The 14,553-nt window shown below is 40.1% G+C and overlaps 1 protein-coding gene across 3 annotated transcripts in view; it reads right to left on the reverse strand.

Annotated features, from left to right (window-relative positions):
- Positions 1 to 14,553, reverse strand: part of TLK1 (tousled like kinase 1) — a 120,967-nt gene that overhangs the window by 86,577 nt on the left and 19,837 nt on the right. The window contains exon 1 of one of the 3 annotated variants that reach the window (XM_084799451.1): positions 552 to 744. The exons of the other annotated variants lie outside the window; for them this stretch is intronic. The gene's annotated coding sequence lies outside the window, so the exon portion shown is untranslated. Of the gene's footprint in view, positions 1 to 551; positions 745 to 14,553 lie in introns of those variants that run through there. 3 annotated transcript variants of the gene reach the window in all.

Genomic DNA, 14,553 nt, shown 5'->3' on the forward strand with positions numbered 1-14,553 from the left:
ATTCTTATCAATCTAATTCTCCATTTGAGTTTATTTTTCATATATTCAGAAAACTCATCAAGTTCCCAAAATCCAACGCCCCCCACAAACAAACAAACAAAAAAACCCAAGCTTTACATTTCTGAAAAAACAAAACCTGAGTGTTTTAAATGAGAAATAAGAGTAGTAAGTTTTCACCAAAAACACAAACCACAGATACACGATAAACTTAGTATCTGTGTGCTCTAAGACATACAACAAATTCAGCACCGCTGTGTCTCCATCTGGGGCAGGAGAGATAAAATCACTCACTGAATCTGGAGCTAGCTGACTGACTGACTGGCTGGCTGGTTTGACTGCCAGGAATCCAAGATCTTCTTGTCTCCAGCCCCCAGCCTTGGAGTGCACATGTACACTGCTGCACCTGACTTCTTATGTGAGTGCTAGGAGTCCTAACTCAAGACTCCAAGCTTGTTAAGGCAAGCACTTTTCAACCCGAGCATTTCTTTTTTTAGAGATACTGGATTTGTAACTAAGAAAGAACAATCATGAGTTTCATTGTCAGGACTTACTTGCTTATTCAGCAGTAAGGATGGACACTCAGAAGTCTGCACTAAGGCAATGATTCAACTGTCATCAGCAAGGAGCATGAGATGACAAGGAGGAAAGGCAGGACACAGCACAGTGCAGCATACAGAACCGAGAGTAAGACTGGAAGCTGTTTCACTGCCATCTACATCAGAGCGCATCACCCTTGGGGCCGTTTAAATGACTGATGCTACTACACACAAGCCAACAGGACAAAGCAGTGCTCACCTGCAACATAAATGAAGAAAAACAGAGTAAAAGAAAGAACGAGATTATTTAGGCTGGACGCATCATAAAACGTACCACTCACCACCTTATTTGATTATACTACACAAGCAAGGTATGACTGAATTAATTCTCGAACACAGGAAAAAAATTACCTCTGACTTTATAACATTAGAAAGAGTGCCTCGTTCCGAGTTGTTATTTGTGTATCTTAAATTTTAATTATGGAACCAGGTGTGCTGGCACACTCCTATAATCCCTACAACTCAAGGGGCTGAGGCAGGTGGATCCTGAGTTCCCAGTCAGCTTGGACTACAAGTGAGACACTCTCAAAACACAGGAGCTGAGGGTATAGTTCAGAGGTCAAGCATTTGCCTAGCATGCACTAGGCCTGGACAGCTGGGTCCTCAGCACTGAAATAATAGCAATTAAAGATAGTAAGATTATGAGATATTAAACATCTCTACTGGCATTTACAAAACACACACACACACACACACACACACACACACACACACACACACACACACAGCCCCCCCACAGTCTTGTCTTCTCCAACTGCACTTTGTGGACATGCTGAAAGAGGAAAGACAAAACTATGCTTAAATACTGGCTACCTAAAACAAACAATTGAAACAACAACATAAAAAAATAATAAAATATGGTTGCCTTAGGCCAGCAAGATGCCGTAGGTAAAGGTTCAGATTTTGCAAGCCCAACAACAATAGCCAGAATCCACATAAAGGTAGAGAGGAAAATGAATTCTGAAACATGGTCCTTCAACTACACACACGCCAGGGATTCCACTCCCCACCCCCACCCCCACATCATCTACATACAATAATAATAATTTTTAGGTTAAAAAAATACAGTTAGAGCTGGGCATGGTGGCATATGCCTTTATTCCCAGCAGTCAGGGAGGCAGAAGCAGGCAGATTATTGTAAATTCAAGGCCAGCCTGGTCTACAAAGCCAGTCCAGGACAACCAAGGCAACACAGAGAAACCTGTCTCAGAAAAAAAGAAAAATCAAGTACCAAATGCGTGTGTGGGGGGGGCGCTAATAATCTAAAATAGCAGGCCAAGATCTTAAACAGATGTTTCCTTGGCAATGAATATTAAATGGCTAAAAGTATATGAAGGTATTCTGGTCCAGCAATTCCAAATGTATATATGCAAAGGAATGGAAACAAAGGTCAGACCCATTTGCATTCCCATATTTTCTGCAACACTGTCCGTAACAGCCAAGACACAGAATCCATCTATGTATCCCTTAACAGATCATTTACTTTTTTTTTTTAATTGGCATGTATATATAATGGAACACTACTTGGCCTTTTAGAAAATTCACTCCCAACAAACAAGCATGAACAAACCTACATAAGACATGTGCTAAGTGACACAGGCCAGGGCCCCCTCAAAAAAAAAAAAAAAAAAAGACAAATACCAGTACATGTGGAATCAAACAAGTTTAAATCACAAGAAAGAGCAGAATGGGACTGGTTGGGGTGTGTGTTGAGGAATTGAATGCTGGTCAAAGCGAAAAAAGATCTTGTGAAGGTATATACCTCCCAATAGCACTACTGTAAGAGGTAGAAGCACTGTGTCATTGGTAGATCAATTAATAAACATACTGTAGGACTTTATTCGGCCTAATACTCGGCCTAACAAAAGGGAAATTTTGATACTAGCTACAATATGACACATCTTTGAAGACATTACACTAAGTAAAATAAGCCACAACAAGAGGTATAATCGTGTACGGCGTATGATTCCACTCAAATAGGAGTAGCTATTCAGCTAATCAGAGGTCTTCTATTGCTGCCCTTTTCTGTTGTTTGAGGCGGAGTCATGCTATGTAGCTGGCTGGCCTGGAACTTGCTATGTAAGTCATGCTGGCCGTGAATGTGCAGCCATCTTCCTGCCACTGCTTTAATGGTGCTGAGACTCCAGGTACACTCACCACCAAGTACTGATAGCTAAGGATACTGACTGTAGAAAGTGAGGTAATCCAGTCTTTAAGATAAAAATTCATCACTTATTAAGCTCTTAGGCTTCTCCTATTAAGTACAGGCTTTACATTAACTACTAAATCTGAAAACTTTAAGCCTTTTAAAAGTCATTTTTACCTTACACAATTTAGAGAAAGTATCTTAAATTAAAATGTACAATAGGGTGAAGATTTAGCATGGTAGTATATGCATAAGGTCCTGGGTTCGATCTCCAAAATAGTAAACATTCATATTCATTTTCATTCATTCATATATTCTCATATTCCCCCCTCCTGAGAACTGATAAAATTATAAAGCCCCATATTTGAATCCCAAAGCCAGAAAATATACACACAAGACAACTGACGACACTTTTATGACAAGTTTGTTTTACTTTTGCATTTTCTTATATGACAGAAAAAGCTCAGAAGACTGGGAATGAGGACTGTAATGTATCACATTCATTTTCAAAGAAACAAGCACTTATAAAGATCAGGATCTTTAGCCAATGACCAAATTGATCACTATTATAAGAGTGACATGATTTGTTGCATGTCTTTAAAATTACATTCACTGTAATCAGCTGCATTATAACTAATCTATGAAGGAAGGACTGTTCACAAATTAGCTTTATTGGCATAACATGACTGACACCAAAAAGACTTCACAAATTATGTCTTCAAGACATTAAAGAAAAAAGTATCTCTACCTCAAATTAAACCTACAACTCCAGATAGCTAAGTAGTAAGAAGCTGACCAGTCAGTCTGTACATAACTAAAGGCAATCTAAACAAAAGATAAAAGGGATAAAGGAAATGGTAAGAAAATAATTATTCAAATATTAAAAAACAATGTGTATTAAAAATAAAATCAAGTAGTAGCTTCTCACCTTTAGTGATTTTAGGTAAACTGTACCAATCTTCTCACTGAGGAAGCATGAAAGTCAGATTCTAGATACTAGGCACTGAAGAATCATTTTATAAGGTAGGTAGGTAGGGGGCATGTGCGTGTGTAGAGGTGGGTGTGTGTGCATGTGTGAGTTTTTAACATATAATAACGTTCACCTGGAGGTGATGTTTCTCCCAGAAAGCTATGGGTTGCCAAATAAAATGCCCAGGGTGAAGTGTGGGACACCACCTCTCCAACTGTTGTTCAGGGGCATTCTGGAGACCCCCAAAGTAACACAGCTTTCTGACTGGATTTAATGCTCACTTCAGAGGAGGAAATACATCCCTGGTACTATGAGTCTGGCTGAGAACCTATGCTTGGAAAGTTCACAAGCTCCAGGAGTGAACCTACTATTATCACTCTGCTAAATGGACATTGAATCAAGCTGGTTCCTAAATTTGCATCTCTACACCCATGTATTAATTAGTACAACTCTCAGACCTCATAAGAACTGTCTTTGTGCAAAAACTCACAACTGGTCAAAGTGCAGTGTCAGTGCAGCATTGAGCCACAAATGACAGTTAATACCACACACACAAGGCAAAAACAAAACAAAAGACCTGTCCCTGCTGAGAGAGGGGGAGCCAGGGGTTTGGGAAAGCCCTGTAAAACAACATCTTCTGGACTTGACAGAACCACTGCACCCACAAACTCACAGCTGCCTGCACAAGACCTAAGTGAAAATCAAGCCAATCAACATCTAGCACGGAGGGGAGAGAGGCTTACGAGATCCCACCCCTAACTGAGTAGCTATGGATGGCTTCTGGGGAACAAAGTGTCAGTTTTTTTTTTAAGGGCGTATCCCCTGACAGGCAGACCACACTTCAGTGGCTGGCCCCACACCATTAATTTATAGTCAGTACAAATTGGAATTAATAAGTTATTTAAACAATGAAAGATGACACAAAAGCCAGGCATGGTGACACACACCTGTAATCCCAACACTCAGGAAGGCAGAGGCAGGTGGATCACTGTGATTCAAGGCCAGCCTGATCTACAAAATGAGTCCAGGACAGTCAAGGCTACACAGAGAAACCCTGTCTTGAAAAACAAAAAGATGACACAAAGAGTGAGAAGGGATTGGGTGAATTGGGGGAATAAACAGAAAAAGTGTGTGTGTGTGTGTGTGTGTGTGTGTGTGTGTGTGTGTGTGTGTGTTAGGAGGGGTGAATACTATCAAAATACATTATATGAAATTCTCAAATAATTCATAAAAATATTTTTATTAAAAAATAAATGAGAAGGACTGGAAAGATGGCTCAGAGGTTAAGAGCACTAGCTGCTCTTCCAGAGGTCCTGAGTTCAATTCCCAGCAACCACATGGTGGCTCACAACCATTTATAATAAAATCTGGTGCCCTCTTCTGGCACACGGAATACATGTAGGCAGAATATTGTATACATAATAGAAAAATCTTTAAAAGAAAAAGATGAAAATTACAATATGCCTTGAACTGAATAAAATGCAATACCCACAAAAATAAACAAAAAATCCACCAACACCTACCCACCCAGCACAACATCACAATCTGGGAAAGAACTGCACTGAAATACAGAGCTTAGGGAGGCATTCAACCCGCACTTCTCGAGCTTGATCGGCCCTAAACACAGAGAAGAGAGCCAGAGATCCAGGAGCTGAACATTTGCCACAGCTTAGAAAAAGAGGAGCAAATTAAACCCAGACCTTCAAAGGGACAGGATAGAAACCAGAACTAGCTTTTAGGCCCTGGACGCTTCAAGAAGACCAAGAAGAGAAGGACCACAGACTGGACTGTCCACAGCGTGTGTACCAGAACAAAGCCAGGAGCAAGTTCATCACCCTGGATGGAGTGGGCGCTGCTGCGGTCTGAATACTTCTGAGGCCCTGCCAGTGCTTATGTGTGCCTGTCTATGTGGGGCTGAATTACTGTGTGGCCTTGCCATTCACAGCAGGAAGAGAAGGAATCAATCATGTGGAGCTGGAAGGATCCGATTTGTATTTGCTGATTCTGCCCCATGACCCCAGCCAAAGCCCATGTGAAGAGCTCTATTCTGTTTCTAAAAATCTTCACGTTTCTTTATTTGGAGAAGGAGAAAGTGCACCACAGCACACTTGTGGAAATCACAGGACAACTTGCAGAAAATGGGTCTTTCCTAGGTCCCAGAGATCAAACTCAAGTGGCTAGGCTTCATGGGTTACTTTATGGGCCCCCAAGAGCTACATTTCTTTAAATGGAAGAAAAACAATCTTCTAGGAAAAAACAGAATGAAATAAAAATTATACTTTTCAATTTACACTTAAAAAGTCAAGCAGAAAACCAAGGAGAAAGAATGAACAGAGCTGACCCTGGATTCCTGGGTAAGGCAATACCCACTAACAGTCTACTCACAGAAAGAAATAACACAAAGACGGCAATTACATACAACCTCAAGAAAAGACGCCACTAAATAAACAGAAACACGAGGAACAACTACACATTTACAATTATAGTTGAAATTTCCTTTTTTAAAAAAGGCATAAATTCCTTAAAAACACCTTTTGTGTGTGTGTCAAAACTGACACAATTAAAACTTCAAGGAGTCTACAGACATTAGGAGAAATTGACACCATTATTTTAAATATCTCCAGAGAATGTCCAGACCTAAAAGCTTGACTAATGAACTATCAAAACTAAAAGAAAATAGCACACCATTCTTGAACTCTTTTCAATAATGGTAAAGGCAAAATCATTTCTCAATTCATTTTTATGAAGGAAGTCTTATCACAACACAAAATCTGACATAGAAATTTATTTATATAAAAAGGAAAGTTGCAAATCTACTTCATAACTACAGATACAAAAATAGCTAATAATAGGTAAGAAAACTATTTAGCAATTTACAATGTTAAGTAGTAATAATTTCAAAAGTAGGCTGGTTTCAGGAATGCAAGGTTGGTTTTATAAAGAGCAATAGCAATTCCACACTATAGGAGTTAATCTTGTCAACTTGAGCAGGTTGAAAAGTGCCTAGGAGTTAAGGAAAGCAGTCCTGTCCGGAGAGTACTAAGTACCAAGAGCACTAATTCAGGAAAACCGACCAGAATACTGGTCGCATAATCCTAGAGGCTGGGGCCTTGATGAAAGAGAAGGAAAAAAGGAGAGTGTGTATTCATTCATAGTCTCCCCCCTTCCTCCCTCCCTCCCTAGTCTCCCATCACACCATGCTAGGCTGCATGTTCTGCAACCATAAAGCAAAATAAACCTTTAGACTGTTTCTCTCTTGGGTATTTGTCTCACACACACACACACACACACACACACCTCACATGACATCATTTTAAAGACGTGGAAAAAAATATTTCTTTAAATAGATGTGTCGAGGAATTTTAATCCAGCAACATGGCTGCTCTGCCAAGGAATCACATCTAAAGATCTTCTAGGTCTGTGTGATCCACCTGGAATGCAGACGTGATCTGGATTACAGTGTGATTTAGCTGGAAAACAAATAGGCCATCAGTGCACACCTTTAATCCCAAACAATCAAGGTAAAGTTAGTTGATAGAAGAAGCCATGTTTGAAAGTGACGTCTAACTGAGGAGCAAAGTGATGAGTCAGAGAAAGATTTGACAGAATGAATCAGAGAAAGGACACGCCCAAATCCACAAGGACAGGACAGGAAAGAGAGGCTACTTAGGAGCAGCACAGGGAGAGAAGGGGAGTTTTTACCAGGAATTTATTACTGGGACAGTTTGACAGAGACAGAGTGCAGGGAGAACAAGCTAGACACAGGTGAGGACAGAGTGAGCCAGAGGATGAGAAGGAGCCAGGAGATTAGAGCATAGTGTCAGAATTAGTTTGAGGCCAGGCAGAGCGATTCAGTCAGCTTGGAAAAGAGTTTAGGCCAGAACAGCTGAGTTGAACCAGCTCCCTAGAGTTCAGGAAGAGCTAGAAAGACTTGGGAAGGGCTCTCATCTCACCCCCTCATTTAAGGAAATAAAAACATTTACACAAGTATAGACTCTTTTAAATTTTTCTCTCCAAGACAGGGTTTCTCTGTGTAGCCTTGGCTGTCCTGGGCTCACTTAGTAGACCAGGCTGGCCTCAAACTCACTGAGATTTGCCTGCCTCTGCCTCTCCCAGTGCTGGGATTACAGGCGTGCGCCACTGGGCCCAGCTAGGTACAGAGGGTTTTAATGAAAGCAGTTATTCATTATTTAAATAAGAGCCATTAATTAGGAACACAAAAGAATTTCCTTCATCTACAAGTGACAGACCAACAATGCCATAACACTAAACTGCAAGAAATACTAAAAGAATATGGAATACAAGACAATAGGTCCATTAAAACACATAGGCTCAACACTGAATCAGTCAATGCAGTAAATCTAGAACAAAAACTACAAACTGCCTAAGATGAAATGATCACTCTTCACAGTCCCCAATATATTGAAAGAAATGCAAATGAGCTTCAGAGTAAAAGAATTATAAGCAAGGCTCCTAGTTGCCAAGTCAATATAAAATATTAATTGTTTCTACATTATCAGCAATAAACCAAAAATAATGTCTAAGAAGATATAATTAATAATCACATTGAAAGGCATAAAACACCTAAAAGCATAACAATAATTATGTGATCATTATGGAGAAATTATAAATTATTAACAGAAATGGGATACTGCATATATATGATCTACAATACTCATAATTTTTAAAATGGTCTATGAAGTTTAATGTGTAATCTCAAATAGGTTCGTGGTTTTTGTTTTGTTTTTATTTTTTTGTTGAATTTTCAAGAGCCAAAAATAACCAATACAATCTTGAAGAAAATCAGGAGTCTATACAAACTTTCTATTGTCACACTTAAAAATTATAACAAGGTTCTCTGCTTAGAGGTTCACAAATATGATATAAACGACAATTAGGCTGTATCTCTGCTATGCTGCCACAAGAGATGTTACAGGGTGAATCTGAAAGAGCCCCTAATGCTCACATACTCAGACTCCAGCTTTAGGCTCACCTGGTGGAACAGCTGCGCCAGGTCAGTCTCTTACCAGCACATGTGCAGCCACTCTGCCAGGAAAGACTACAATCTTCTGAAAACACTCACCAAACTAATCTTTCATAAGCTAGTCTTGTCAGGTATTCTGACTCCAGCAGTATTCTGACAGGTATTACGACAGTACCAAAATTATTATAGAGGACCATATGCTTATACATTCATGCAGAATGTTGGCATAACCCAAGGTCTCCATTTCAGTATATCAACTGGAGGTTGGACTCATCTTTGTAGTGATAATTTTAGAATTTTGGATTCCTTAAAAACACAGAAACTGCTGGGATTGGTTGCACATGCCTGTAATCCCAGCACTCTGGGAGGCAGAGGCAGGTGGATCTCTTTGAGTTTGAGGCCTGCTTGGTTTACAAAGCGAGTCCAGGACAGCCAAGGCTACAGAGAAACCCTCTCTCAAAAAACAAAACAAACAAACAACAACAACTAAAAAACCAGAAACATTGTAAGAATATGTTTTTATTTTAAGCCCAGGTGTGGAGATGCGGGGATGCTTTGCAGCAGCTGACTATGATTTGTCTCATGCTCTGGTGGGGGCATGATTTTGCCACCTGCAGACAATTTCTGAGATTGTAGAACATTTGGAATTCTAGGAACTTTTCAGAGGATGTATAAATGTTAGGGCCCCGAGAAACAGGGTGAGCTGTTGGTTGCTGATGGATGAGGCTTGTTATTAAGTGGTCATGCGCAAAGAACAAGCAACAAGAGATTAGATATCCTCACAACAACCATCAAACTTGTCTCAAGGAGCTCAATGCCCCAATCAGCAGGAAGCAGTCTAACCATAAAATTGCCCCCTTCCCAACCCCTAACCTTACTCAAACATCTTTTTCCTTTCTTCTCTATCCTTTTTTCCCTCTTATCTAGTGTTATGGAGTTGAAAGGGTGAAAGAAAGAAGAAACCACAAAGTAGCAAAGCCTGGCTACACATCTTCTGGGGGTCATGTGCATTTCTAGTTCACAGAGTTAAATCTTCCAAGCCAGTCTGACACTAGCGATATCAGCGATAAAGGAAGGCCCTGTTTCAAAACATGGACACGAGGGAAAGAAGATAGCTTTCTCTGACCTCTGTTGTTGATCCCAATTCTGCTTTTCTTTTCAGCTCCATCATACCTCTTTTTAAAATCTTTTCTGTTTTGCTGCTGTTGTTGGGTGTCTTTTTTGGGGGGTGGGGGGTCGAGACAGGGTTTCTCTGTGTAGCCTTGGCTGTCCTGGACTCGCTTTGTAGACAGGCTGGCCTGGAACTCACAGAGATCCTCCTGTCTCTGCCTCCCCAAGTGCTAGGATTATAGGTGTGAGCTACCACACTCAGCTTTTAAAAGCCTATTAATCTGTAACAACCATAAAATCCCTCAGCAACATAACTAGACTTATATTCAACTCAATAATCGGAGAACAAAACTAAGCAGTAGCTTTAGAATTCTGCCTACCAAAAAAAGCAGGCAAGACTGTTTTAGTAGCCATCAAGTTTGTTAAGACACTACATTAAGACATACGGTATTCAACAGAAGAACTGACACAGTCCACAGCAACAGCTGGGTACAGGCATTTCATGTATAAAACAGACAAGACTATGAAGAACAGTAGGGGAATGGTACTGGTATAGCAGGATAGCCTTATGGGAATAAAACCTACCCTTGTATACAACACGCAAGTCAACCACAAGAACACAGGTGAAGACACAAGGGGGAGCTCAGAAACTCAGTAACTCAACTCTCCTTTAAAATGTCATAAGGTCGTGACAAAATTCTGTTTGGTAAGGTGAAATGAGCAAGTGCAAGTATCTGTGGCACACTTACCACACGCCACCTCTCTATTCCTACCCTCCTGACTCAGTGAAGTCCTACACTAGGAAGGCCCCCATCCCCTGTCTAGTGAACAGCGGGGAAGGCTGCTAGCATCTCTTACCACCTTGCTCCCCTGGCCAGCTTCACACTGCCAGGTAGGCAAGGATGAGAAGAATGGAGCTGCTTTCTCCAACTAATACACAACTGGAAGGTACAAGTCCTACTCCAGATACGGCAGAGCACAAAAGAACCCTGGGCTCCCAACACTCACTGGTAGGACAGAGGTGCTTTTTCTACGTGATGTAGGCTGAGAAGGACAGGGGTTACCATACCCACCAGCACCTTGATCCTAAATGAGCAGAGGCACGTCTGCTGGCCCACTCCTGGCTTCACTAAAGCCAGGCACAGGTTGAGGTGATGATGCACAAACCAGAGGATACTGCAGTGCCTCATGTGGGCACCCTTTATTTCAAACACACTGGGGAAGTTCGTTCCTATGGGAATTGTTAAACAATCTTTAGAGAGCTTTAGAGTGAGCAGGTAAAAGGAAACTTGCAATTCACTGACAGGAGCAGCAAAATGCAAAACTCAAGAGCAGCTGTCAGTTTAACAAGAGAACTATAGTCAGTCTGTGCAGAGAGGGAGTAAAGGGTCCTCTCGAGGTAAGCCCACCTATAGTACAAAAGTCTGCCAGTGTTTGCGTTCTGCTCAAAGGCCTGATTCTAATTGGGTCAGACTAAGGAGCAATTTAGGCCTTAAGATGTTGATGAAAACAGAGTAATTAATGGAGCTGACAGCTGAGCAAGCCAGCAACAAAAGGAACCTAGCTAAAAACAAATGACGAGATCAAGAGATGCTCAAGCAGAGCAGAACCAGTCCAGCAGCCATCTCTCCATAAAGGACCAACACAGACTGAGAAGCAACTCACAGGCTGTGCACAGCACAGAAAACAAACTCTTAGAGAACCACTGTAGCCCAAGATGAGCAAGTAAACAACAGCTCCAGGGGGGAAAGAGATCAACATATAGACTTTTAAAACCTTAGTGGTTTTTTTGTTTTTTTGTTTTTGTTTTGGTTTTGGTTTTTCAAGACAGGGTTTCTCTGTGTAGCCTTGGCTGTCCTGGTCTCACTTTGTAGACCAGGCTGTCCTTGAACTCACAGTGATCCACCTGCCTCTGCCTCCCGAGTGCTAGGATTAAAGGCATGTGCCACCACAGCCCAGCTATTAATTTTCAATAAAATCACTGTGAGGCATTCAAAGAAAAAATTCAAAGGTATTAGATTAAACAGGGTTCAAAGCAGCCACAATATTCAAAGAAAAGAAACCATGTTCTAAAGGCTTTTATAACATTGCTTCCTCACATGAAAAGCATGAACAAAAACAAAATTATTTAAAAATTAGAATTCTGAAGTTTAACTACAAAATTTCTTAGAGTGAACAGTGAGCTGAAGCCGGCTACACAGAGGGTAACTCAAACTGCCATGAAAAAGCAGGAGTGCCAGAAAAGGGTAATTACACAGACCATTGTAGAAATATAACTTTATCATCTGAGTTAAACAGAAAATGTGTGTGTCCGCACACCCATGCGCATGCATGCACAACACAATTATGTTGTCAGATCTATCACATATAAATCACAGTAAGCCAGGCATACTGGCACACGCCTGTAATCCTATCACTTGGGACATACCGAAACAGGAAGATCAGTTCAATGTTTTCTTAGCTACACCATGAGTTCAAGACAGCCTAAACCACAAGAGACTGTCTCAGAAACACTGGAACAAACAAAAGTAAACTAGGGACAAACTTTACCGAAATGTGGAAATAATACAGAATAATAAATTGAATATATTCAAAGAAATGAACATAAGTAAAAATGTTAAGTAATAAATGTAGTATAATAAAAGCATGGATGAATATGTATGTATATTCTTTTATCTTGATTTTTTAAAAAGATTTATTTATTACATATATAAGTGTTCTGCCTGCATATAAGCCTGCAGGCCAGAAGAGGGCATTAAAACACATCATAGATGGTTGTGAGCCACCATGTGGTTGCTGGGAATTGAACTCAGGACCTCTGGAAGAGCAGCCAGTTCTCTTAACCTCTGAGCCACCTCTCCAGCCCCCATTATCTTGATTTCTTTAAAAAGCACTAAGACTATATAAATAACTGTAACAATGCACAATAGTGTTAATACGTATAACAAATATGGGGAGAATGGATATATTCTAAGGTTCTGATGTGCTACAATGTACAATATAAATCCTACGGAGATCAGTAAAGAATATTTTTAAGTTATTAACACATTAACTTAATGCTAAGCCAGTTTTTTAAAAATAAGAATTAAGAACAAAAAGACACATAACAAACGAAAAAGGCAAAATGGCAGACATAAACCAAAGCATGTAAATAACCATAAATGTGAATAGATTAAGAAGACAACGACCAAACTAAAATGCCGTCAACAGAAGACACTTTAAACTCAAAGATACAAATTGAATGGAAGTAACTGGATGGGAGAAGGCATACCTTGTGAACAATCATAAAATACCTTATTATCAAATCATGCAGACCTTCACAATATTATGAGAGTCAAGGATATCTTATAGCAATTGAGGAGTAGCTCTATCTAGGGGATTCCACAGCTAATGTGAACACGTCTTATAATGAAGCCCCAAAATAGGTATGATAAAACCCACAGAATTAAAAGGAGAAATGAAAACCCCACCAGCAATAAGTAGGAGACTTCAATACAGGACTTTCAATAATTAACAAACAAATATGCAGAAAAGTATGTGTTACTTTCCTCCTAATGATCACCAAATATTTGACAAGAAGTAACTTAAAGCTGGGCATAGTGGAGCACTCTTTTAAATCCCTTTAATGCCTTTCAGCTTTTGGAATCAGAGGAAGAGGAATCTCTGAGTTTGAGGCCAGCCTGGTCTATCTACATAGTGATTTCCAGGAGAGCCAGGGCTACATAGTGAGACCCAGTCTGGTGGGATGGGGGATTGAGGGGGATGATGTATTTTGGCTAACAGTTTGAGAGTAGTCCATCATGACAGGCAAGGAAGGCATGGTGGAGTTTACAGTGGTTGGAGTTTGTGGCTGGGACTCATCACAATTTGGCAGACCAGAAAGCAGGAAACCTCAGCTGGAAGAGAGACAACTTTCTTATACACGCAGGAGCACCTGCCCAGGGACAGCACTGCCCACAGTGGGCTAGGCCCTTCCACATCAATCATTAATCAAGAAAACACTTGACAAGCCTGCTTCAGGCAGTCTTAAGGACGCATTTTCCTCAACTGAAATTTCCTCTTCTCAGATGACCCTTGCTTGTGTCAAGTTGACAAAACAACCAGGACATTTTACAGACCATATACTCTATAAACAAACATCAAAAAATTGAAAAGAATTTCAAGTATACCAACAATGTTCTACAACCACAGTAGAATTAAATTAGAAATCAGTTACAGAAAGCACTTTGGGGAATTCAGTCATCTGGAAATTAATGTCCTCTTAAATAACCAATGGGTCAAAGAAAATCAGAGATGAATAAAAACAAAAGGAGAACATACCAGAATGTATTACATGAATCAAACCAATACACCAAAGAATTTTACAGCTACACATGGCTACATTAAAAAGATAAGAAAACATTTTTAGAAACACAGAAACAAGGCTTCTTAATTAAACACCATAAAGAAAAAAACACAAGGCACAAATTGGGGGGAAATGTTTCCTGTAAGGTGCTTTGCCAACAAGCCTGATGGCCTGATTTAACTAGGGAAGCCCACATGGGTAGAAAGAACAGTGTTCCCACAAGCTGTCCTCTGGACTTCACAAGGGTGCTATATGTATATACACATGTAAATATTTAAACACATAAAATAAATATAAATCAAAGTAAAAATTGTAAATGAGTTCTTAGCCTGAGTGGAAAGGGATAAAAGAGGGGGCTAGAAGGATATACTCCAAATACCTGTATGAAACTGTCAAAAAATA

The sequence above is a fragment of the Acomys minous genome, assembly GCF_964271855.1.
Source record: "Acomys minous genome assembly, chromosome: 10".
In the NCBI taxonomy this organism is placed as follows: domain Eukaryota; kingdom Metazoa; phylum Chordata; class Mammalia; order Rodentia; family Muridae; genus Acomys; species Acomys minous.